Genomic DNA, 27,666 nt, shown 5'->3' on the forward strand with positions numbered 1-27,666 from the left:
ATGCCCAGAAGCTGTTTAGCAGGGAATGATGCGCCTGCACCGGAAGTGACAAGCGGGGCCGATGCAGGCGCGTCGATTCCTGGGAGCGATGACGTTCAGCTCCCAGGAGTCATCGCAAACCGGAAGTGATGGCCGCGGCCGCAGAGGGAGGAAGTGGAAGGAAAGGGAGTATATTTTCTTCTATAACAAGGTAAGTGACCAAAAAAAAATTGGCAGTATCCCATTTCTTTTTCAAGTTGCACTCAGCAAGCAGATGGCCCAAAATCTATTTTTTTCGAATTTGAGGCCGGAACTCCGCTTTAATCCCTTACTGAGTATTCACCTTCTTTATCATTAGTCTTTGCTTATGTTGCAGTTTAAGCTGGTGTCACGACTGCTGCCCCAGGTATCCCGTTCCACGGTGGCTCCTTTTTCTTGCAGCATCTTATGGAGCCACCCTTACATGCAGGGACTAGAGCTGTGTCTCCCTACACTGTGTACATCAATAGAAACACACAGCCACATAGCCTTGGATGGCAAGGCACTCCTCTGCCCCTCTCTCCAAGCTAACAGACTGACCGGAGACTTGCATGGTCCACTGTTACTCTTTTTCTGTGAAGTTCAGGGAAGCAAATAACGTACTGGGGAATGTTTATTTTATTGTGCCCAATGTATTAAGTTGAAAAAAAACACAGGCGGTTTAATACTTCTTTAAAATTCACGAAAAAGCTGAAGTTTAATCTGTTTATATTCTGCTTTCTCTTGCCATTTCCCCTTAATAGCACACAAATTACTTTTTTTTTTTTTTTTTTTACATATATCTTAGATTAGAGCCAATGATGTCATCACCAGGTGTGAGTGTCGCTCTATGCTCTGCAGACAGATCATTGCCAGTGGGAGGAGCCAGCAGAGAGCTGTACGTATTTTCCTGAAAATAAAACAGCACTCTGCCTCTCAGTACTTCTCTCAAATACCCCCAATCCTGTTGCAAGCAGAGGAATGGCTCTTGTGAGGAGTTATGCAAATAACAGAATGCCTTGGTGGCCCAGCTGAAAGTCTTGAGCAGTGAAAAGCTACTCTAGGTAACACTCACATGTGAGGCTGAGCCTCCATGATTAACAACTGAAATCCAATGAATGAAAGAGGCAGAGCCAGGGACTGTCAGGTTGGGAAGCAAAGTGCTAGATGATGCTGGATGTCCTGCAGCGAGGAAATGAGGGGGGCTCTATCTGACTTGCTGTAGCGTCTAATGTACATTGTGAGACGCCCACAGGAGCATGTACAACTGTACAAGACAAAGGGAAGGCTGCAGTTCAGCTCGCAGACAGCGGAAGGCCGAAAATATGTCCAGCATATAATTCCATTTATTTTGCACAGATACTGCGCACAGCCTGCCATGCAACTGAATGACTGTACACTAGTATACGGCGGTGCTTCCGCGCATTCACATTTCCCTATGCGTACATTGCCTGATGGAGTGCAGAGGGATTGGACCACCAGTCAGTTTTTATTGCGGTCTGTGTCCCCATTAGGGAGATTCGCCCTCTATTTGTCCTGTTTACTGTCATCATTGAAAGTAAAAGAAAATCCCACATTTTGGAATGTCCCCAGAAAAGTAATAAAGGGGAAATCTTCCAATGGGGACACTAGTTCTGGTGGCTTTGTGGGGGTCCCCAAGAGATTCCTTAAATATGCAGGGGTTTCCTCTAACTTCCTGTTTGGCTATGGGTCAGGAAGTGAAGGAAAATCTCCTCAATGGTACACAGGTGGCAACAATAAATCTTACAGGAGAGGGAAAAAAAAAAAAAAAAATATTTCAGGTAAAAGTATGGCCCCCTCACCCCTTCTTATACTGAGCCCATCTGCAGTGGCTCATTCCCCTCACTTCCTGATCTCACAGGCTTTGCTGATGCAGCGGGAGCCATTGACTCCTGTGGCTGTCAATCTAAGCCAGCGACGAGGGAGCGGGAGAGAGGCGGGGTCAAGCCCCATTGTCTGTGTCAATAGACACAAGCAAAGCGGCTTGAGAGAAAGCCCGCATGCGTGACCCCATAGGAATCAGCTTACCCGAAAGGAAGAGGTAGAATCGCTGGGCAAGGCACCCAAAAACAGGAGCTTTGGGGCCGCTCTGTGCAATTCTTTTGTGCAAAATTAAAAAAAAAAAAAAAAAAAAAAAAAAAAACACAATCACTTTAATTTCCCTATAAGCTTTGTGAAGAGGGCAGGAAGAAACATTGTAAGGGCCCTTTCACACGAGCGGTGCGCTCGGCGGACTTCATTTTTCTCAGCGGGGATCGATTCGCTCATCCCCACTGAGCAGGCAGATGGCAGCTCCGTCTTCTGCTTACTTTGCAGAGACGGAGCTGTTAGATCCCCGCTCTCCTCTATGGGAGATCGGATGAAAACCGACCACTATATACTCCTTTCATATGTTTCTTACTACATTTACTATCCCAGCCTTATCCACTCAAATTCCCCAGGGACACTGTTTTTTGTTTCTTCTTTCTCTGTTTTCATCCGATCTGATCCTCCAGACTGGTGGAAAATAGGGTTTCCATGCGTCTGGAGGATCAGATCGGATGAAAAACGGACAGGTGGTCGGTTTCCATCCGTCTGGATTTCCACTTGTCTGGATTTCACAGACCGGATCAGATCGAACAGCAGCGGGTGTCAGTGGACATGTCACCGCTGAAATTCGCTGCCCCATAGGAGGTGCATGGAGCATCGGATCAGGACCGCCTGAAAAACTGACAGGCGGACCGGATCGGAAAGCCCGTATGAAAGGGGCCTTAGGGCAGTCAATGACTCTTCTGGCTCCTCTGTTACATTCAATGATAACACAATAATGACTCCCAGTGTCCACTGCAGAGAATTAAAGAGACAACCCAGCCACCGGCAACCCTCACTCACACAGTTCATCTTTCCAAACTTAAGATATTCCATTTTGGGATTGCTGATCCCTTTACATGACTATAAAGAAAACACCAACATACGGCGGCAGAGCTCTGTCCAGTCTACTGTACTTTAGACTAATGAGAGAAACGTTAAAACTGGTTACCATGACTACAGCCGTTTTCATTCCAGTATAGATCAGAGGCACCATGTACTGTGAGAGGACGAAGATCACTGCAAACCAGCTACACAAATCATCTTAAAGCCAACATCACCAACCCAACCCAGTCACCCCAGGTGTCAGTACATAGAAGTTCCTTCTATAGAAAGGTGAGCATTGAACAATGACCTGCAACATGCACATACCTCTAACAACCAAGAACATTTTACCTTACTCATCATTACTAAACATCAATGCCGCCTACCTAAAAGAGAAGAAATGGTTTCTGAAAGGATTTCAGGGATTGGAAACTACTACAAAAATCCTATTTACATAGAAATATGCTATTCAAAAAAATTGTGCAATTTAGATAAGCAAAGAAAGGAAAAAAAAAAACCAAGATGGAAAGTGATAGGACAATTTAATAAAATGCTTTTTGTAAAATCAGTTTCCTTGTAAAAGGAAGCGGATAAAATGCAGTCCTGTGCCCAACACCTCACCAACTGCCAATTTACGGCTTTTTATAACAAACGAAAGCAAAAAACAAAGAAGTTCATGTGACATTAAAGTGATACTAAAGTCTTGTTTTTTTTCCGTTAAAAATAACAAAACACATTAAGCTTACTGTATATACTCAAGTATAAGCCGTCTTTTTCAGCATGATTTTTATGCTGAAAAAGCCCCTCTCGGCTTATACTCGAGTCACAGTCTCACTTACCTTTTCCCCGGTCAGTGTGCATGCAGCACCGCCACTCGGTAAAGCCCGTACACGTTCGGCTATTCCCGGGCAGACGGCGCATGCGCGGTGATGTGTTGGCACCGGGCGGCGCCATTTTTAAATGTAAGGAGGAAAAGTGAGACTCCTCAGGAGATGCAGTGCTGCGGACATGATACAGGAGATTCTCCTGTACCATGCCCGCAGCACTGCATCTCCTGTACCATCCGTGCCATGCCTGTACCATCTCCTGTGCCATGCCTGAACCATCTCCCTCCTGTGCCATGCCTGAACCATCTCCTGTGCCATGCCTGAACCATCTTCCTCCTGTGCCATGCCTGTACCATCTCCTGTGCCATGCCTGAACCATCTCCCTCCTGTGCCATGCCTGAACCATCTCCCTCCTGTGCCATGCCTGAACCATCTCCCTCCTGTGCCATGCCTGAACCATCTCCCTCCTGTGCCATGCCTGAACCATCTCCCTCCTGTGCCATGCCTGAACCATCTCCCTCCTGTGCCATGCCCACAGCCCTGCATCTCCTGTACCATCCGTGCCATGCCTGAACCATCTCCCTCCTGTGCCATGCCTGAACCATCTCCCTCCTGTGCCATGCCTGAACCATCTCCCTCCTGTGCCATGCCTGAACCATCTCCCTCCTGTGCCATGCCTGAACCATCTCCCTCCTGTGCCATGCCCGCAGCCCTGTTTTGGGTCTTGTGGTGGTCCAGTTGGGTCCAGCAGCTGCTGTATTTCCCACCCTAGGCTTATACTCGAGTCAATAAGTTTTCCCAGTTTTTTGTGGTAAAATTAGGTGCCTCGGCTTATATTCTGGTCGGCATATATGCGAGTGTATATGGTACCTCCTCTGTGTAAAGGTCTTGCACAGAGCAGACCCAATTCCCCTCTTCTCCGGTCCCTCTTCAGCGCTCCTGGCCCCTCCTCCCTCCTGTTGAGTGCCTCTATAGCAAGAAGCTTGCTATGGGGGCAACCGAGCCAAGCCGCAGCTCCGTGTGTCCATTCAGACATGGAGTCGTGACCCGGCCCCACCCCCCCTCTCTCTCTCCTTACTGGCTAACTGCTGCATCTTAGTCAATGAGGAGGGGAGTCCCGGACAGCTTAGACAGTCGTGGACATTGCTGGATTGAAGGGGGGGCTCAGGTAAGAATTAGGGGGCTGCTGCACACAAAAGGTTTTTTTTATCTTAAAAAGGGTAACTCCACTTTTGTCACAAAAGTTTTGTGGGGGGAAAAAAAAAAAATCAGCAAATAAAGAAAAAACAATATAGCGTATATAATTGCGACACAAATCATATTGTAACTGAAAATTATTAAAAAGTACCTTTCCTTTTCAATCTGCAGCTGTTGTAATCTGAAAATGCAATGCAATATGGCCGCCTGGAGGTTCTGTAAACAGAATGTATACTGACCACACCCCCAGAAACAACATTTCCTGCTTGTGTGATTGGCTCACTGATTTTCCCAGAAGTCTGCACTAAGATACAAGACAGATTTCTGGCATCCCCTGCAACAAAAATGTCATTTTTGGTGAGATACTCCCAATAGGAACACGTCTAAAGGGATGCAGGCACAGCAGATTTCCTCAAAGCCCTGCAGCTGCCACAGCTGATTGATAATTATGAAACCACTCCCATTAGACCCACTCAGTAAAGAGGAACAAACAATGATTTCTTCAGAACAAAAAGGTAGGAATCTGAAACAAAGTTTGTTAAAATCCTTGTAATGTACAGAGATCACCCAGAGGGGGGAATGTTTTTTTCTCAACAAAAGTAAAGTTGCGCTTTAATGAATAGAGAATGCATTAAAATAAAAAACCTTTTGACTTTACAACCACTTTAAGTTTTTGATGTTCGCTCTTAGAAGACTGGATGAATTCCCAGGTATGGAAAATTAATCCGCTATAGTGGCTGCGCTCCCAAAAAATAAAAGCTCTGGATAGACAAGTCACACATGCCAGTGGTGTGTCAGCTATGTGACACCTTGTTTAGTATGATGAGGGATTTATTACATTTCACAAGTCCTCCATCAGAGCGATAACCAGATATCAAAACAGACCAGACACTGACACACAAAAAAATAAATACATAAAAAAGAATCCGTCAACAGACTACAAGTACCAGCCATTTATTGACCAGAAATGAGAAGCAGATATCACCAAGGGCTTGTAAGAACCCTCTACATCAGTGGTGGTCAACTTTAATGATATGGGGGGCCTCAAATGCACACCAAAGGACTGCACATAACATTGCATACATATTATGTATAATAGTGTCAGACACACAACAGATTGTAATCAAAGACTAATAATAGCAAGATACAACAGAGGATTAGAGACAGAGAATATGATACAGGAAATTGTCAGTGACTGCAGACATGATAAAAAAAAGGAGATGGTCAGAGACTGCAGACATGATAAAAAAGGAGATGGTCAGAGACTGCAGACATGATAAAAAAAAGGAGATGGTCAGAGACTGCAGACATGATAAAAAAAAGGAGATGGTCAGAGACTGCAGACATGATAAAAAAAAGGAGATGGTCAGAGACTGCAGACATAATAAAAAGGAGATGGTCAGAGACTGCAGACATGATAAAAAGGAGATGGTCAGAGACTGCAGACATGATAAAATGGAGATGGTCAGAGACTGCAGACATGATAAAATGGAGATGGTCAGAGACTGCAGACATGATAAAATGGAGATGGTCAGAGACTGCAGACATAATAAAAAGGAGATGGTCAGAGACTGTAGACATGATAAAAAAAGGAGGTGGTCAGAGACTGCAGACATGATAAAAAGGGAGATGGTCAGAGGGGGGGGGGCTGGAGCACCGCTTTAAGCAGCCTGCATATAAAAATTCCCTTCACCTCTACCACCACTCCTCTTTGCGAAACTAAAAAGGGTAAAAAAAAAAAAATTTTGGCTAGAATTATATTTTAAAGAGGCGTTCCGCCCCCTCAAAGAAAAAAAAAATGAAAAGTCAGCAGCTACAAATACTGTAGCTTCTGACTTTTAAAAATTAGAACTTACCTGTCCAGGGTTCCCGTGATGTCGGCACCCAAAGCTGATTTTCGTATAGGCTCTCGGGTGCTGCCGCCGCCATTCAGGGTATGGGAACCCAGCTGTGAAGCCTTTAGGCTGGTTCCCTACTGTGCATGCGTAAAGCCCGCTGCGCTTTCCAATTGGCCGTGTGGCAGAGGAAGAAGGAGGGGGGGCCGAACTTCTGAGGGACAGCCCAATCTCCTGGAAGTTGGGAAGTGTACCTGTCAAAAACAGGTACCCGTTCCCCCCCCCCCCCCGCAAGGTGCCAAATGTGGCACTGGGAAGAGGGAGCATATAAGCAGAACTTCCACTTTTGGGTAGAACTCCGCTTTAAGTTTTTTAAAGTGGAAGCTTTTTTTTTTTTTTATTATATTATTATTAGAATAGATTCTGCACAGTTGTCAGGTTTTTATTGCTATGTGGGCTTTACAACAATGATTTACCTTCACATCCTTTCCTGGTGACTATGCAATATGGGTGAACCCCCCACCCCCACCCAACACAGAAAAAACCCTGACAAAGGGGTCAATTCACTAAAGGATTCCGCATGAGATATGAAGGTCACATAGCTCACTTTGAGAATAACAAAAAAAAAAACTGCATGGGATAATGAGACGGTCAATTCAAAGTAAAATATTGAATGTGAGGTAAATACTATTAACAGCCTTGTAATGAAGGACACCCACACAGGTATATCCTTCTGTCTATGTATGATTTACTGAGTAATAGCAATGTACGCCGAGTATCAATAGCACAGTGACAAAAGGTACAAGATTAAACACAGTTTTTATGCTATATTGCGTATTACGTATCCTGTCCATTACATAATGTCTACCACTATTCTATACCTTGAGCACATATCTATGGGAAAGGGGGGAATTCTGATTATCTGAGATAACGTTGTAAAAGGTCATAAATGATAAGCCCCGGTTCACACTTATGCGAGTGCGGGAAGGCTGTGAATCCCCAGCCTGTTCCCGCATCGCACACGCACCCCCGGCAGTTCACACTGCCATATGCGATACGCTGGGGGTGTCAATGTAATCTTAACGACACCCCCAGTTTGATCGCATATCGCAGTGCGATCGTGCAGTTCGCACAGGATCGGATCGCACAAGTGTGAACCGCTGTGCGATCCGATCCTGATGCGGCTAGAAAAAAGGGTCCCTGTGCGTGTTTGGTGTGGCTGCGGTGCGAATTTAGCCATACAAAGTGTATGGCTAAACTCGCACCGCACAGCCGATCGCATGTAATGTCGGAGCAGTGCGCTCCGACATTACATGCGAACCCCGCACACGCATAAGTGTGAACCGGGGCTAAATGGCAAAAAAAAAAAAAGATAAAGTATACCTCATGCACAGAGGACCCTTTTACAGCGGCTGTTTTTGGCGTCAGACATTTTTTTCTACAGTCAATAAACTCCCCGGCATGTTCTACTAGGTCTCCCCCCGGCATGTTCTACTAGGTCTCCCCCCGGCATGTTCTACTAGGTCTCCCCCCGGCATGTTCTACTAGGTCTCCCCCCGGCATGTTCTACTAGGTCTCCCCCCGGCATAATCTACTAGGTCTCCCCCCGGCATAATCTACTAGGTCTCCCCCCGGCATAATCTACTAGGTCTCCCCCCGGCATAATCTACTAGGTCTCCCCCCGGCATGTTCTACTAGGTCTCCCCCCGGCATGTTCTACTAGGTCTCCCCCCGGAATGTTCTACTAGGTCTCCCCCGGCATGTTCTACTAGGTCTCCCCCGGCATGTTCTACTAGGTCTCCCCCCGGAATGTTCTACTAGGTCTCCCCCGGCATGTTCTACTAGGTCTCCCCCCGGCATGTTCTCCTATGTGCCCATGCACACACAGGCTGTTATCAGCAGTTTTTGGAAGGGGTGTTTTCTGGCTGTAAAAGAAAAAAAACAAAAAACGTCATCTCTCCCAGGAATAAATGTGCCTGCACCGGCTCCGCTCGTCATTCCGATGCAGGCGCCTCATTCCCTGCTAAATAGCTTCTGGGCATGCCCAGAAGCTGTGAAGGGATGACGCGCCCGCACTGGAAGTGATGAGCGGGGCCGGTGCAGGCACATTCTGGGAGAAGAGGACACGGAAGAGGACGCCAAAAGAGGATGCGCTGACTTCAGCTGCCCACATCCGAGATGGCAGCACTGGACAAGACATTTTCAAGGTAAGTGCAACCCGGAACAGTACAGAGGCTATCCATTGTGGAATGTACTAGCCCTGACTGTCCCGGGGGTATTTTTAGCTAAATTTCACCCCCGTTGCCGGAACTCCGCTTTAAAGTCAATTCACTAGAGCAGTGGTCCTCAACTCCGGTCCTCAGGGCCCACTAACAGGCCAGATTTTAAGTATTACCTTGGGGAGATGCAGACTAGAGTACTGCAATCACTGAGCAGCAAATTATATCACCTGGGATGTATTTCAGTGATCTTGCAAACCTGGCCTGTTAGTGGGCCCTGTAGGCCAGGGTTGAGGAGCACTGCACTAGAGCATGCACATTTGTCATTCCTCACCTGGATGTAGGCGGTGGTATTTTAGCAATGTACAAAAATAACAATTAGGGGAACTCTGCACTGGCCAGGAAGTATACAATGTATCAGTGTGGAAATGTTCTGCCCAGAGCTCAGGAATGAAAATAAATTGTAACATTTCACCAGAGGGAGATCATTCTGTGAATGAAAGCACAGCTTCATGTACACTAGGCCTGACACTGTCAGCTCCTAAGGCTCTGTTCACACACTGGCGCAATTCTGCTCGCGATCAGATACGGCAATTTTGCCCGCAATCCCAAATCATTGCAAATCGCGGGATGCCCGTGCGATTCCCGTGACTTGCAAGGGCACCCCAAACGCAACACGTTTTTGCCACGATTGTCGCCTGACGAATCGCGGTAAGACCCCGTTCACACTGGGGCGACCTGTCAGACGAGCTGGTCGCCTGACAAGTCGCCGTGAGTCGTCTGCAATAGAGCAGCACAGGACCCGTTCTAATAGGAGGGACACAAGTCGCTCCGACTTAGAAAAAGGGTCCGGAGCTTCTTTGGGGCGACCTGCATTGACTTCAATGATATGAAGTCCGTGCCGGCGGCTCCGAGGTCACGGTGCGAGCTGCGCACCGCAACTTCACAGGTCGCCCGGCAAAGTCGGGTCGCCCCAGTGTGAACGGGCTCTTAAAATCACGCAAACAGAATTGTTTTACGCCTGTCGCCAGAAAAAAAGTACAAGAACTTCATTTGAGCGACAGGCGTCCAGCGATTCTGTTTGCGCGATTTTACAGTGTTTGGTCGGGTGACAATCGCAGCAAAGTCGCGCCGCGTTTGGGGTGCCATTGCAAGTCATGGGAATCGCACAGGTTTCCAGCGATTTGCAATGATTCAGGATCACGGGCAGAATTGCAGCAATCCAAATACGGCAGTATGTGAACGGAGCCTAATCTTCAGTTTAGGAGCCTTTGCCCTTTTTTTTGCCAAAGTTCCTAAACTCAACTCCATAAGTCCTAATGTACACTTAGCCGTTATTTACCATGCCAAAATCGCACCGCCATTTTACTGCAGTTTTGCCGCAAGATTCTTCCGCGTCCAAGAGAGGGAGGCTGCACCTCACCTAAGTGCAGCAGCTCCTAAACTCTGCTAAAAGCCTATGAGGTTGATTTACTAAAGGCAAACAGACTGTGCACTCTGCAAATGCAGTTGCTCCAAAGCTTAGTAAATGAGGTAAAGTTTCACTTTGTAAAGAACACCCAATCGCGTGCAAAGAAAACAAAAAAAAAAAAAAAAAAAAAAAGCATTTTTGCTTGCACGATTGAATGATGGAAGTCAGCAGACCACTTCTGCTCATTTAGTGCCGGTTCACATATGCAATGTGGAAACCCTGCAAATCCACTGTGGGATCCCACATCGCATTCATCTTCGCAGGCAGTTCACACTGCCATATGCAAATCGCTGGGGGTGTCACTACAAAGTTAACAACTCCCCCAGATCAGTTGGCATATCGCAGTGTGAACTGTCAGTTCGGACATGAATCGGATCGCATAAGTGACACCCATGCAATCCGATTCTGGAAAGGACCCAAATTCGCATCACACAGACATTGCATGTGATTTTCAGAGCAGTGCGCTCCGAATCACATGCGATGTCTGTCATCGCACATATGTGAACTGAGACTCAAAATCACATGCGATGTCTGTGCGATGCGAATTCAGCCATAAAGATTGCATGGCTGAATTTGCATTGCATTCGGACAGAACTTGCACAGGACCCTTTTTTGGGTCTGCACCAGAATCGGATCGCATGAGTGTTCACACCAATGTGATCTGATTCATGTCCAAACTGACAGTTTGTACTGAAATATGCGAACTGATCTGGGGGTGTCGTTAGCTTTGTATTGACACCCCCAGTGATTTGCATATGGCAGTGTGAACTGCCTACGATTTAATTGCGAAGCGGGAACCCGCAGTGGATTCGCAGGGTTCCCACATCACATATGGCCCTTTTCCACTGAAAGTACTGGCTAGGCTCCACTCGGCACGGCTTGGCCCAGCTCGGCTCAGTTTGCTTTTCCACTGTGTGGTACGAGTCGGCACGTTTCAGCACTGTATAGGCTCTACTCGGCTTGGTTTGCTTTTTCCACTAAAGTAGTAAGTGGGTGGGATAACAACGATTCTCTGACCAATCAGTGGCTAGTAGTGACAAACAATCAAGGCTGCATGCAAAGGATTGTGGGATATGGTATCGGTACGGCCCGCTTGGAACCCCAACCAAGGTGGTACTGTTTAAGCGAGCCGTACCATGTAGTGGAAAAGCGCCGCCGTACCAAACTGTACTGAACCGTTCTAACAAGTACAATGCAGTGGAAAAGCGCCAAACCGAGCCCTACCATGCAGTGAAAAAGCTCCAAACCGAGCCGTACCATGCAGTGAAAAAGCGCCAAACCGAGCCGTACCATGCAGTGGAAAAGCGTCAAACCGAGCCGTACCATGCAGTGGAAAAGCGCCAAACCGAGCCCTACCATGCAGTGGAAAAGCGCCAAACCGAGCCGTACCATGCAGTGGAAAAGCACCAAACCGAGCCCTACCATGCAGTGGAAAAGCTCCAAACCGAGCCCTACCATGCAGTGGAAAAGCGCCAAACCGAGCCCTACCATGCAGTGGAAAAGCGCCAAACCGAGCCCTACCATGCAGTGGAAAAGCGCCAAACCGAGCCCTACCATGCAGTGGAAAAGCGCCAAACCGAGCCGTACCATGCAGTGGAAAAGCGCCAAACCGAGCCGTGCCATGCAGTGGAAAAGCGCCAAACCGAGCCGTGCCATGCAGTGGAAAAGCGCCAAACCGAGCCCTACCATGCAGTGGAAAAGCGCCAAACCGAGCCGTGCCATGCAGTGGAAAAGCGCCAAACCGAGCCGTGCCATGCAGTGGAAAAGCGCCAAACCGAGCCCTACCATGCAGTGGAAAAGCGCCAAACCGAGCCCTACCATGCAGTGGAAAAGCGCCAAACCGAGCCGTGCCATGCAGTGGAAAAGCGCCAAACCGAGCCGTACCATGCAGTAGAAAAGCGCCAAACCGAGCCGTACCATGCAGTGGAAAAGCGCCAAACCGAGCCGTACCATGCAGTGGAAAAGCGCCAAACCGAGCCCTACCATGCAGTGGAAAAGCGCCAAACCGAGCCGTACCATGCAGTGGAAAAGCGCCAAACCGAGCCGTACCATGCAGTGAAAAAGCGCCAAACCGGGCCGTACCATGCAGTGAAAAAGCGCCAAACCATGCCGTACCATGCAGTGGAAAAGCGCCAAACCGGGCCGTACCATGCAGTGAAAAAGCGCCAAACCATGCCGTACCATGCAGTGGAAAAGCGCCAAACTGACCTGTACCATGCAGTGGAAAAGCGCCAAACCATGCCGTACCATGCAGTGGAAAAGCACCAAACCGAGCCGTACCATGCAGTAGTGGAAAAGCACCAAACCGAGCCGTACCATGCAGTGGAAAAGCGCCAAACTGACCTGTACCATGCAGTGGAAAAGCGCCAAACCGAGCCGTACCATGCAGTGGAAAAGCACCAAACCGAGCCGTACCATGCAGTGGAAAAGCGCCAAACTGACCTGTACCATGCAGTGGAAAAGCGCCAAACCGAGCCGTACCATGCAGTGGAAAAGCGCCAAACCGAGCCGTACCATGCAGTGGAAAAGCACATATATATATATATATATATATATATATATATATATATATATATATATATATATATATATATATATATATATATATATATATATATATATATATATATATATATATATATGTGAACCGGCACTAAAGGACTGATAAGTACAAATATATTACATTCGTGTTCTTGATTTTAAATGCATTTCCAGATTTTGGATGACTGACGATGACATGAATCAAACTGCAGATATCAGTTGATGCTACATTGTATAACGCAGGTGTCACATTTGAAATAGATACAAAGTATTTACCGGGATGACATTTTCATACAGGAAGGAATGTGCAGCGTGGGAAGTCACACCAATCAAACCATTCACAGATTTATCTTCAGAGATAAGACTGAACAGAGGGTGTCCATGTTTACACAGGGAAGGGCCACGCTGCAGCCACATCCACCCTACAGGACACCAAATTACAGGTTATAGAATGTCTCCTACTACCGCCTATCAACTTCAACACAACACCTGAACCCAAGGAAAGCTCAGCCAATAACATTGGTAGAGTAATTAGAGCACCCAGGAGCAGTGATGGGGAACCTTGGCACCCCAGATGTTTTGAGACTACATTTCCCATGATGCTCCTGAACTCTGCAGTGTAGTTGAGCATCATGGGAAATGTAGTTCCAAAATATCTGGAGTGCCAAGGTTCCCCATCACTGCCCTAGAGCAAAGCTTAACATTATAAGAGAACTAATAAAAAAAAAAAAGTATGTTAGGATTTGAACCCGTGTTCACACGTGGCATACGCAAAACAACATGTACAGGGGGCAAAATGGCAAAACACAGCATAGTGGGGACTCCACAACAAGAATCAGAATGAGAGTTGGAAATCAGAAATATAAAAAGCACAAAAACAACATTAATAATATACATAAGGTGGGTGGCACTGCCCAAGGGTGAGCAAGTAACACACAAAGGTAATTAAAAGCGGGGGGGGGGGGGGTGTAGTAATACATGTGAAGAGACACCGAACACAACTGGTGTACCCCAAAAATCCTCCATTCACGTACAAGAAATGATCACATGACACACGTGTGTTCTCCTGAAATATTTGGGTACAACACAGAGGATGTTATTTGAGGACAGATCACATGGCAGAGCCAACACAGGGCCCTCCACACCTATAATACACAGAGGATCATCAGGACACAGAATGCCAATCAGTCAGCAGGGCACAGAGCACAACAACAGCACAGCAATCACCCAGGATACCAATCTACAGCCTCTTCTCTGTATACTGTGCTGTGTATGGTACTCTCTCTCTGTATACTGTGCTGTGTATGGTATTCTCCTCTCTCTCTCTCTGTATACTGTGCTGTGTATGGTATTCTCCCTCTCTCTGTATACTGTGCTGTGTATGGTATTCTCTCCTCTCTCTCTGTATACTGTGCTGTGTATGGTATTCTCCTCTCTCTGTATACTGTGCTGTGTATGGTATTATCCCCCCTCTCTCTGTATACTGTGCTGTGTATGGTATTCTCTCCTCTCTATGTATACTGTGCTGTGTATGGTATTCTCCTCTCTCTCAGTATACTGTGCTGTGTATGGTATTATCCCTCTCTCTCTGTATACTGTGCTGTGTATGGTATTCTCCCCCTCTCTCTGTATACTGTGCTGTGTATGGTATTCTCCCTCTCTCTGTATACTGTGCTGTGTATGGTATTCTCCTCTCTCTCTGTATACTGTGCTGTGTATGGTATTCTCCTCTCTCTCTGTATACTGTGCTGTGTATGGTATTCTCTCTCTCTGTATACTGTGCTGTGTATGATATTCTCCCCTCTCTCTCTGTATACTGAGCTGTGTATGGTATTCTCCCCTCTCTCTGTATACTGTGCTGTGTATAGTATTCTCCCCTCTCTCTCTGTATACTGTGCTGTGTATGGTATTCTCCCCCTCTCTCTGTATACTGTGCTGTGTATGGTATTCTCCTCTCTCTCTGTATACTGTGCTGTGTATGGTATTCTCCCCTCTTTCTCTGTATACTGTGCTGTGTATGGTATTCTCCTCTCCCTCTCTGTATACTGTGCTGTGTATGGTATTCTCCCCTCTCTCTGTATACTGTGCTGTGTATGGTATTCTCCCCTCTCTCTGTATACTGTGCTGTGTATGGTATTCTCCCCTCTCTCTGTATACTGTGCTGTGTATGGTATTCTCCCCTCTCTCTGTATACTGTGCTGTGTAAGGTATTCTCTCTCTGTATACTGTGCTGTATATGGTATTCTCCTCTCTCTCTGTATACTGTGCTGTGTATGGTATTCTCTCCTCTCTCTCTGTATACTGTGCTGTGTATGGTATTCTCCCCTCTCTCTGTATACTGTGCATGGTATTCTCCCCTCTCTCTGTATACTGTGCTGTGTATGGTATTCTCCTCTCTCTCTGTATACTGTGCATGGTATTCTCCCCTCTCTCTGTATACTGTTCTGTGTATGGTATTCTCCCCTCTCTCTGTATACTGTGCTGTGTATGGTATTCTCCCCTCTCTCTGTATACTGTGCTGTGTATGGTATTCTCCTCTCTCTCTCTGTATACTGTGCTGTGTATGGTATTCTCCCCTCTCTCTGTATACTGTGCTGTGTATGGTATTCTCCTCTCTCTCTGTATACTGTGCTGTGTATGGTATTCTCCTCTCCCTCTCTGTATACTGTGCTGTGTATGGTATTCTCCCCTCTCTCTGTATACTGTGCTGTGTATGGTATTCTCCCCTCTCTCTGTATACTGTGCTGTGTATGGTATTCTCCCCTCTCTCTGTATACTGTGCTGTGTATGGTATTCTCCCCTCTCTCTGTATACTGTGCTGTGTAAGGTATTCTCTCTCTGTATACTGTGCTGTATATGGTATTCTCCTCTCTCTCTGTATACTGTGCTGTGTATGGTATTCTCTCCTCTCTCTCTGTATACTGTGCTGTGTATGGTATTCTCCCCTCTCTCTGTATACTGTGCATGGTATTCTCCCCTCTCTCTGTATACTGTGCTGTGTATGGTATTCTCCTCTCTCTCTGTATACTGTGCATGGTATTCTCCCCTCTCTCTGTATACTGTGCTGTGTATGGTATTCTCCCCTCTCTCTGTATACTGTGCTGTGTATGGTATTCTCCCCTCTCTCTGTATACTGTGCTGTGTATGGTATTCTCCTCTCTCTCTCTGTATACTGTGCTGTGTATGGTATTCTCCCCTCTCTCTGTATACTGTGCTGTGTATGGTATTCTCCTCTCTCTCTGTATACTGTGCTGTGTATGGTATTCTCCCTCTCTCTCTGTATACTGTGCTGTGTATGGTATTCTCCTCTCTCTCTGTATACTGTGCTGTGTATGGTATTCTCCCTCTCTCTCTGTATACTGTGCTGTGTATAGTATTCTCTCTCTCTCTCTGTATACTGTGCTGTGTATGGTATTCTCCCCTCTCTCTGTATACTGTGCTGTGTATGGTATTCTCCCCTCTCTCTGTATACTGTGCTGTGTAAGGTATTCTCTCTCTGTATACTGTGCTGTATATGGTATTCTCCTCTCTCTCTGTATACTGTGCTGTGTATGGTATTCTCTCCTCTCTATCTGTATACTGTGCTGTGTATGGTATTCTCCCCTCTCTCTGTATACTGTGCATGGTATTCTCCCCTCTCTCTGTATACTGTGCTGTGTATGGTATTCTCCTCTCTCTCTGTATACTGTGCATGGTATTCTCCCCTCTCTCTGTATACTGTGCTGTGTATGGTATTCTCCCCTCTCTCTGTATACTGTGCTGTGTATGGTATTCTCCCCTCTCTCTGTATACTGTGCTGTGTATGGTATTCTCCTCTCTCTCTCTGTATACTGTGCTGTGTATGGTATTCTCCCCTCTCTCTGTATACTGTGCTGTGTATGGTATTCTCCCTCTCTCTCTGTATACTGTGCTGTGTATGGTATTCTCTCTCTCTCTCTGTATACTGTGGTGTGTATGGTATTCTCTCCTCTCTCTGTATACTGTGCTGTGTATGGTATTCTCCCCTCTCTCTGTATACTGTGCTGTGTATGGTATTCTCTCCTCTCTCTCTGTATACTGTGCTGTGTATGGTGTTCTCCCCTCTCTGTATACTGTGCTGTGTATGGTATTCTCCTCTCTCTCTGTATACTGTGCTGTGTATGGTATTCTCTCTCTGTATACTGTGCTGTGTATGGTATTCTCCCCTCTCTCTGTATACTGTGCTGTGTATAGTATTCTCCTCTCTCTGTATACTGTGCTGTGTATGGTATTCTCCCTCTCTCTCTGTATACTGTGCTGTGTATGGTATTCTCCCTCTCTCTCTGTATACTGTGCTGTGTATGGTATTCTCCTCTCTCTCTGTATACTGTGCTGTGTATGGTATTCTCCTCTCTCTCTGTATACTGTGCTATGTATGGTATTCTCTCCTCTCTCTCTGTATACTGTGCTGTGTATGGTATTCTCTCCTCTCTCTCTGTATACTGTGCTGTGTATGGTATTCTCTCCTCTCTCTGTATACTGTGCTGTGTATGGTATTCTCCTCTCTCTCTCTGTATACTGTGCTGTGTATGGTATTCTCCTCTCTCTCTGTATACTGTGCTGTGTATGGTATTCTCTCTCTGTATACTGTGCTGTGTATGGTATTCTCCTCTCTCTGTATACTGTGCTGTGTATGGTATTCTCCTCTCTCTGTATACTGTGCTGTGTATGGTATTCTCCCCTCCCTCTGTATACTGTGCTGTGTATGGTATTCTCCTCTCTCTCTGTATACTGTGCTGTGTATGGTATTCTCCCCTCTCTCTCTGTATACTGTGCTGTGTATGGTATTCTCCTCTCTCTCTGTATACTGTGCTGTGTATGGTATTCTCCTCTCTCTCTGTATACTGTGCTGTGTATGGTATTCTCCTCTCTCTCTGTATACTGTGCTGTGTATGGTATTCTCCCCTCCCTCTCTGTATACTGTGCTGTGTATGGTATTCTCCTCTCTCTCTGTATACTGTGCTGTGTATGGTATTCTCTCCTCTCTCTCTGTATACTGTGCTGTGTATGGTATTCTCTCCCCTCTCTCTGTATACTGTGCTGTGTATGGTATTCTCTCCTCTCTCTCTGTATACTGTGCTGTGTATGGTATTCTCCCCTCTCTCTGTATACTGTGCTGTGTATGGTATTCTCCTCTCTCTCTCTGTATACTGTGCTGTGTATGGTATTCTCCCTCTCTCTCTCTGTATACTGTGCTGTGTATGGTATTCTCCCTCTCTCTCTGTATACTGTGCTGTGTATGGTATTCTCTCCTCTCTCTGTATACTGTGCTGTGTATGGTATTCTCTCCTCTCTCTGTATACTGTGCTGTGTATGGTATTCTCTCCTCTCTCTGTATACTGTGCTGTGTATGGTATTCTCCCTCTCTCTCTGTATACTGTGCTGTGTATGGTATTCTCTCCTCTCTCTCTGTATACTGTGCTGTGTATGGTATTCTCCCCTCTCTCTGTATACTGTGCTGTGTATAGTATTCTCCTCTCTCTGTATACTGTGCTGTGTATGGTATTCTCCCCTCTCTCTGTATGCTGTGCTGTGTATGGTATTCTCTCCTCTCTCTCTGTATACTGTGCTGTGTATGGTATTCGCCTCTCTCTCTGTATGCTGTGCTGTGTATGGTATTCTCCTCTCTCTCTCTCTCTCTCTCTCTCTGTATACTGTGCTGTGTATGGTATTCTCTCCCCTCTCTCTGTATACTGTGCTGTGTATGGTATTCTCCCCTCTCTCTGTATACTGTGCTGTGTAAGGTATTCTCTCTCTGTATACTGTGCTGTGTATGGTATTCTCCCCTCTCTCTGTATACTGTGCTGTGTATGGTATTCTCTCCTCTCTCTGTATACTGTGCTGTGTATGGTATTCTCTCCTCTCTCTCTGTATACTGTGCTGTGTATGGTATTCTCCTCTCTCTCTCTGTATACTGTGCTGTGTATGGTATTCTCCCTTCTCTCTCTGTATACTGTGCTGTGTATGGTATTCTCCCCTCTCTGTATACTGTGCTGTGTATGGTATTCTCCTCTCTCTCTGTATACTGTGCTGTGTATGGTATTCTCCCCTCTCTCTGTATACTGTGCTGTGTATGGTATTCTCCTCTCTCTCTGTATACTGTGCTGTGTATGGTATTCTCCTCTCTCTCTGTATACTGTGCTGTGTATGGTATTCTCCCCTCTCTCTGTATACTGTGCTGTGTATGGTATTCTCCTCTCTCTCTGTATACTGTGCTGTGTATGGTATTCTCCTCTCTCTCTGTATACTGTGCTGTGTATGGTATTCTCTCTCTCTGTATACTGTGCTGTGTATGGTATTCTCCCCTCTCTCTGTATACTGTGCTGTGTATGGTATTCTCCTCTCTCTCTGTATACTGTGCTGTGTATGGTATTCTCTCTCTCTGTATACTGTGCTGTGTATGGTATTCTCTCTCTGTATACTGTGCTGTGTATGGTATTCTCCCCTCTCTCTGTATACTGTGCTGTGTATGGTATTCTCTCTGTATACTGTGCTGTGTATGGTATTCTCCTCTCTCTCTGTATACTGTGCTGTGTATGGTATTCTCCTCTCTCTCTCTGTATACTGTGCTGTGTATGGTATTCTCCCTCTCTCTCTGTATACTGTGCTGTGTATGGTATTCTCCTCTCTCTCTGTATACTGTGCATGGTATTCTCCTCTCTCTCTCTGTATACTGTGCTGTGTATGGTATTCTCCTCTCTCTCTGTATACTGTGCTGTGTATGGTATTCTCCCCCTCTCTCTCTGTATACTGTGCTGTGTATGGTATTCTCCCCTCTCTCTGTATACTGTGCTGTGTATGGTATTCTCCCCTCTCTCTGTATACTGTGCTGTGTATGGTATTCTCCCTTCTCTCTCTGTATACTGTGCTGTGTATGGTATTCTCCCCTCTCTGTATACTGTGCTGTGTATGGTATTCTCCTCTCTCTCTGTATACTGTGCTGTGTATGGCATTCTCTCTCTCTCTGTATACTGTGCTGTGTATGGTATTCTCCCCTCTCTCTGTATACTGTGCTGTGTATGGTATTCTCCCCTCTCTCTGTATACTGTGCTGTGTATGGTATTCTCTCCTCTCTCTGTATACTGTGCTGTGTATGGTATTCTCTCCTCTCTCTGTATACTGTGCCGTGTATGGTATTCTCCTCTCTCTCTGTATACTGTGCTGTGTATGGTATTCTCTCCTCTCTCTGTATACTGTGCTGTGTATGGTATTCTCCCCTCTCTCTGTATACTGTGCTGTGTATGGTATTCTCCTCTCTCTCTGTATACTGTGCTGTGTATGGTATTCTCTCCTCTCTCTGTATACTGTGCTGTGTATGGTATTCTCTCCTCTCTCTGTATACTGTGCTGTGTATGGTATTCTCCTCTCTGTATACTGTGCTGTGTATGGTATTCTCCCCTCTCTCTGTATACTGTGCTGTGTATGGTATTCTCTCCTCTCTCATTATACTGTGCTGTGTATGGTATTCTCCCCTCTCTCTCTGTATACTGTGCTGTGTATGGTATTCTCCTCTCTCTCTGTATACTGTGCTGTGTATGGTATTCTCTCCTCTCTCTCTGTATACTGTGCTGTGTATGGTATTCTCTCCTCTCTCTCTGTATACTGTGCTGTGTATGGTATTCTCTCCTCTCTCTCTGTATACTGTGCTGTGTATGGTATTCTCCCCTCTCTCTGTATACTGTGCTGTGTATGGTATTCTCTCCTCTCTCTGTATACTGTGCTGTGTATGGTATTCTCTCTCTCTCTGTATACTGTGCTGTGTATGGTATTCTCCCCTCTCTCTGTATACTGTGCTGTGTATGGTATTCTCTCCTCTCTCTCTCTGTATACTGTGCTGTGTATGGTATTCTCCTCTCTCTCTGTATACTGTGCTGTGTATGGTATTCTCCCCTCTCTCTCTGTATACTGTGCTGTGTATGGTATTCTCCTCTCTCTCTCTCTGTATACTGTGCTGTGTATGGTATTCTCCTCTCTCTGTATACTGTGCTGTGTATGGTATTCTCTCCTCTCTCTGTATACTGTGCTGTGTATGGTATTCTCCCCTCTCTCTGTATACTGTGCTGTGTATGGTATTCTCTCTGTATACTGTGCTGTGTATGGTATTCTCCTCTCTCTCTGTATACTGTGCTGTGTATGGTATTCTCCCCTCTCTCTGTATACTGTGCTGGTTATGGTATTCTCCCTCTCTCTCTCTGTATACTGTGCTGTGTATGGTATTCTCCCCTCTCTCTGTATACTGTGCTGTGTATGGTATTCTCCCCTCTCTCTGTATGCTGTGCTGTGTATGGTATTCTCTCCTCTCTCTCTGTATACTGTGCTGTGTATGGTATTCTCCTCTCTCTCTCTGTATACTGTGCTGTGTATGGTATTCTCCTCTCTCTCTGTATACTGTGCTGTGTATGGTATTCTCCCCTCTCTCTGTATACTGTGCTGTGTATGGTATTCTCCTCTCTCTCTGTATACTGTGCTGTGTATGGTATTCTCCTCTCTCTCTGTATACTGTGCTGTGTATGGTATTCTCTCTCTCTGTATACTGTGCTGTGTATGGTATTCTCCCCTCTCTCTGTATACTGTGCTGTGTATGGTATTCTCCTCTCTCTCTGTATACTGTGCTGTGTATGGTATTCTCTCTCTCTGTATACTGTGCTGTGTATGGTATTCTCTCTCTCTGTATACTGTGCTGTGTATGGTATTCTCTCTCTGTATACTGTGCTGTGTATGGTATTCTCCCCTCTCTCTGTATACTGTGCTGTGTATGGTATTCTCTCCTCTCTCTCTGTATACTGTGCTGTGTATGGTATTCTCTCCTCTCTCTGTATACTGTGCTGTGTATGGTATTCTCCCTCTCTCTGTATACTGTGCTGTGTATGGTATTCTCCCCTCTCTCTCTGTATACTGTGCTGTGTATGGTATTCTCCTCTCTCTCTGTATACTGTGCTGTGTATGGTATTCTCCTCTCTCTCTGTATACTGTGCTGTGTATGGTATTCTCCCTCCCTCTCTGTATACTGTGCTGTGTATGGTATTCTCCTCTCTCTCTGTATACTGTGCTGTGTATGGTATTCTCCTCTCTCTCTGTATACTGTGCTGTGTATGGTATTCTCTCCTCTCTCTGTATACTGTGCTGTGTATGGTATTCTCTCCTCTCTCTCTGTATACTGTGCTGTGTATGGTATTCTCCTCTCTCTCTGTATACTGTGCTGTGTATGGTATTCTCCCCTCTCTGTATACTGTGCTGTGTATGGTATTCTCCCCCTCTCTCTGTATACTGTGCTGTGTATGGTATTCTCCTCTCTCTCTGTATACTGTGCTGTGTATGGTATTCTCCTCTCTCTCTGTATACTGTGCTGTGTATGGTATTCTCCTCTCTCTCTGTATACTGTGCTGTGTATGGTATTCTCCCTCTCTCTCTGTATACTGTGCTGTGTATGGTATTCTCCCCCTCTCTCTGTATACTGTGCTGTGTATGGTATTCTCCCCTCTCTCTGTATACTGTGCTGTGTATGGTATTCTCCTCTCTCTGTATACTGTGCTGTGTATGGTATTCTCTCTCTCTCTGTATACTGTGCTGTGTATGGTATTCTCCCCTCTCTCTGTATACTGTGCTGTGTATGGTATTCTCCCCTCTCTGTATACTGTGCTGTGTATGGTATTCTCCCTCTCTCTCTGTATACTGTGCTGTGTATGGTATTCTCCTCTCTCTCTCTCTGTATACTGTGCTGTGTATGGTATTCTCCCCTCTCTCTCTGTATACTGTGCTGTGTATGGTATTCTCCCCTCTCTCTGTATACTGTGCATGGTATTCTCCTCTCTCTCTGTATACTGTGCTGTGTATGGTATTCTCCTCTCTCTCTCTCTGTATACTGTGCTGTGTATGGTATTCTCCCCTCTCTCTCTGTATACTGTGCTGTGTATGGTATTCTCCTCTCTCTGTATACTGTGCTGTGTATGGTATTCTCCTCTCTCTGTATACTGTGCTGTGTATGGTATTCTCCTCTCTCTCTGTATACTGTGCTGTGTATGGTATTCTCCTCTCTCTCTGTATACTGTGCTGTGTATGGTATTCTCCCCTCTCTCTGTATACTGTGCTGTGTATGGTATTCTCTCTCTGTATACTGTGCTGTGTATGGTATTCTCCCCTCTCTGTATACTGTGCTGTGTATGGTATTCTCCCCTCTCTCTGTATACTGTGCTGTGTATGGTATTCTCCCCTCTCTCTCTGTATACTGTGCTGTGTATGGTATTCTCCTCTCTCTCTCTGTATACTGTGCTGTGTATGGTATTCTCCCCTCTCTCTGTATACTGTGCTGTGTATGGTATTCTCTCCTCTCTCTCTGTATACTGTGCTGTGTATGGTATTCTCCTCTCTCTCTCTCTGTATACTGTGCTGTGTATGGTATTCTCCCCTCTCTCTCTGTATACTGTGCTGTGTATGGTATTCTCCTCTCTCTGTATACTGTGCTGTGTATGGTATTCTCCTCTCTCTGTATACTGTGCTGTGTATGGTATTCTCCTCTCTCTCTCTGTATACTGTGCTGTGTATGGTATTCTCCTCTCTCTCTCTCTGTATACTGTGCTGTGTATGGTATTCTCCCCTCTCTCTCTGTATACTGTGCTGTGTATGGTATTCTCCTCTCTCTCTCTCTCTGTATACTGTGCTGTGTATGGTATTCTCCCCTCTCTCTCTGTATACTGTGCTGTGTATGGTATTCTCCTCTCTCTCTCTCTGTATACTGTGCTGTGTATGGTATTCTCTCCTCTCTCTCTGTATACTGTGCTGTGTATGGTATTCTCCTCTCTCTCTCTCTGTATACTGTGCTGTGTATGGTATTCTCCCCTCTCTCTCTGTATACTGTGCTGTGTATGGTATTCTCCTCTCTCTCTCTCTGTATACTGTGCTGTGTATGGTATTCTCCCCTCTCTCTCTGTATACTGTGCTGTGTATGGTATTCTCCTCTCTCTGTATACTGTGCTGTGTATGGTATTCTCCTCTCTCTGTATACTGTGCTGTGTATGGTATTCTCCTCTCTCTCTCTCTGTATACTGTGCTGTGTATGGTATTCTCCCCTCTCTCTCTGTATACTGTGCTGTGTATGGTATTCTCCCCTCTCTCTCTGTATACTGTGCTGTGTATGGTATTCTCCTCTCTCTCTCTCTGTATACTGTGCTGTGTATGGTATTCTCCCTCTCTCTCTGTATACTGTGCTGTGTATGGTATTCTCCCCCTCTCTCTGTATACTGTGCTGTGTATGGTATTCTCCCCCTCTCTCTGTATACTGTGCTGTGTATGGTATTCTCCCCTCTCTCTGTATACTGTGCTGTGTATGGTATTCTCCTCTCTCTGTATACTGTGCTGTGTATGGTATTCTCCCCTCTCTCTGTATACTGTGCTGTGTATGGTATTCTCCCCTCTCTGTATACTGTGCTGTGTATGGTATTCTCCCCTCTCTCTGTATACTGTGCTGTGTATGGTATTCTCCTCTCTCTCTGTATACTGTGCTGTGTATGGTATTCTCCTCTCTCTGTATACTGTGCTGTGTATGGTATTCTCCTCTCTCTCTCTCTGTATACTGTGCTGTGTATGGTATTCTCCTCTCTCTCTGTATACTGTGCTGTGTATGGTATTCTCCCCTCCCTCTGTATACTGTGCTGTGTATGGTATTCTCTCCTCTCTCTGTATACTGTGCTGTGTATGGTATTCTCTCCTCTCTCTGTATACTGTGCTGTGTATGGTATTCTCCCCTCTCTCTGTATACTGTGCTGTGTATGGTATTCTCCCCTCTCTGTATACTGTGCTGTGTATGGTATTCTCCCCTCTCTCTGTATACTGTGCTGTGTATGGTATTCTCCTCTCTCTCTGTATACTGTGCTGTGTATGGTATTCTCCTCTCTCTGTATACTGTGCTGTGTATGGTATTCTCCTCTCTCTGTATACTGTGCTGTGTATGGTATTCTCCTCTCTCTCTCTCTGTATACTGTGCTGTGTATGGTATTCTCCTTTCTCTCTGTATACTGTGCTGTGTATGGTATTCTCCCTCTCTCTCTGTATACTGTGCTGTGTATGGTATTCTCCTCTCTCTGTATACTGTGCTGTGTATGGTATTCTCCTCTCTCTCTCTGTATACTGTGCTGTGTATGGTATTCTCTCCTCTCTCTGTATACTGTGCTGTGTATGGTATTCTCTCCTCTCTCTGTATACTGTGCTGTGTATGGTATTCTCCTCTCTCTCTCTGTATACTGTGCTGTGTATGGTATTCTCCTCTCTCTGTATACTGTGCTGTGTATGGTATTCTCCTCTCTCTCTCTGTATACTGTGCTGTGTATGGTATTCTCTCCTCTCTCTGTATACTGTGCTGTGTATGGTATTCTCCTCTCTCTCTCTGTATACTGTGCTGTGTATGGTATTCTCTCCTCTCTCTGTATACTGTGCTGTGTATGGTATTCTCTCCTCTCTCTGTATACTGTGCTGTGTATGGTATTCTCTCCTCTCTCTGTATACTGTGCTGTGTATGGTATTCTCCTCTCTCTCTCTGTATACTGTGCTGTGTATGGTATTCTCTCCTCTCTCTGTATACTGTGCTGTGTATGGTATTCTCCTCTCTCTCTCTGTATACTGTGCTGTGTATGGTATTCTCTCCTCTCTCTGTATACTGTGCTGTGTATGGTATTCTCTCCTCTCTCTGTATACTGTGCTGTGTATGGTATTCTCTCCTCTCTCTGTATACTGTGCTGTGTATGGTATTCTCCCTCTCTCTCTGTATACTGTGCTGTGTATGGTATTCTCCCCTCTCTCTCTGTATACTGTGCTGTGTATGGTATTCTCCTCTCTCTGTATACTGTGCTGTGTATGGTATTCTCCTCTCTCTCTGTATACTGTGCTGTGTATGGTATTCTCCCCTCTCTCTGTATACTGTGCTGTGTATGGTATCCTCTGTGACACCCCACCCATAACCCTCAGTGTACATGAGACACCCCTCCCTCACCCCCCCCCCCAGGTAGGTGACCCCACAGGTAGAATCTCCCCCCCAGCACTCACCTCACACCCGGCCTCTGCTCGCCGCCGCCGCCTCCTCACTCAACCCGCGGCGCGTTCCCGTCACCTCACACAGCGACCCCTCAGCAGCGGGGGCGCGCAGCTGCCAGAGATGCACCTAATCCCACAGCGCCCAGCTCGCCCCTTTCGGGCCACGCCCACCGTCCCGTTACACTGCTCCTCATTCGAGGAAGAAAGAAAAGCCACGCCCAGTTTCCATCCAGCCGTCCCTTCTCCAGTCACAGCACGCCTCCTTTTGCCTTCCAACCACGCCCGTTTCTCTATCTCTCCCGTCCCGAGACGTCCCACTTCCGCCGTAGCCCCGCCCGCGGTGTTGGGACTGGGTTCCTTCGGGAACATCCGTCTGGAGCGGTGACGTCATGCGTTAGGAAAGCCCCGCCCCTCTTCCCCTCATGCTTCCAGAATATGGCGGGCTTGTGGTGTGACAGGAATGACAGAGACAGCAGGGAGATGTTTCCTGTGATGGCCATGGTGACATGACAGCTTCCTATTGGGAAGGAATGTCCGGGCTCTCATAAATATGTGAAAAAAATAAAAGTTAATCAAAATACTGATAAATAATAAAATATTCATACCCTACACAGCATAAAGCCCTATTAACCACTAATGGACCGGAAGATTTCCCCCCCTAATGACCAGGCCATTTCTTGTGATTCGGCACTGCGCTACTTTACCAGACAATTGCGCGGTCGTAAATAGAGTTTTCTTTTGGTGGTATTTGATCACCTATACGATTTTTATTTTTTGCGCTATAAACAAAAAGCGACAATTCTGAAAAAAAATATATATATATATTTCACTTTCTGCTATACAACATTCCCAAGAAAAAAAAAAAACAACATTCCCAAGAAAAATTTAAAAATCTAATTTTTTCATAATTTTAGGCCAATTTGTATTCTGCTACAAATTTTTGGTAAACAAAAAAAAAAAATCCCAATAAGTGTAATTTGATTGGTTTGCGCAAAAGTTATGGCGTCTGCAAACTAGGGGACTATTTTTTTTTTTACTGGTAATTGCGGTGATCTGCGATTTTTAGCGGGACTGCGACAATGCGGCGGACAGATCGGACCCCTAACTGACATTTTTGGGGGGGACCAGCGACATTACTACAGTAATCAGTGCTAAAAATATGCACTGTTACTGTACTAATGACTAGTGGCGGCTGGTGCTCAAAATTTATGGGGGGGGGGGTGCAATCAGAAAAATGTAATTAGCATATCTTTGCGGCAAAAAGAGCTGAAAAAATTGCGTGACTTTGAGGTCACAAAAGTGTGAAAGGGGCCTTCAGTAATTAAGGTATAGCGTGCCCCCTTTCAATGCAGAGATACCAGCATGCCCCCTTTCAATGCAGAGATGCCAGCGTGCCCCCTTTCAATGCAGAGATGCCAGCGTGCCCCCTTTCAATGCAGAGAGGCCAGCGTGCCCCCTTTCAATGCAGAGATACCAGCGTGCCCCCTTTCAATGCACAGAGACCAGCGTGCCCCCTTTCAATGCACAGAGACCAGCGTGCCCCCTTTCAATGCAGAGATATCAGCGTGCCCCCTTTCAATGCACAGAGACCAGCGTGCCCCCTTTCAATGCACAGAGACCAGCAT

The 27,666-nt window shown here is 46.0% G+C and overlaps 1 protein-coding gene across 1 annotated transcript in view; it reads right to left on the bottom strand.

Annotated features, from left to right (window-relative positions):
* Window positions 1-26,218, bottom strand: part of PTK2 (protein tyrosine kinase 2) — a gene marked incomplete at its 3' end in the record, with an annotated part of 628,214 nt that extends 601,996 nt beyond the window's left edge. Inside the window, exon 1 of the mRNA XM_082257401.1 lies at window positions 26,054-26,218. The remainder of the gene's footprint in view (window positions 1-26,053) is intronic.
* Between the last annotated feature and the right edge of the window lie 1,448 nt (window positions 26,219-27,666).

This window comes from Pelophylax lessonae, assembly GCF_965119305.1.
Source record: "Pelophylax lessonae genome assembly, chromosome: 5".
Classification (NCBI taxonomy): Eukaryota; Metazoa; Chordata; class Amphibia; order Anura; family Ranidae; genus Pelophylax; species Pelophylax lessonae.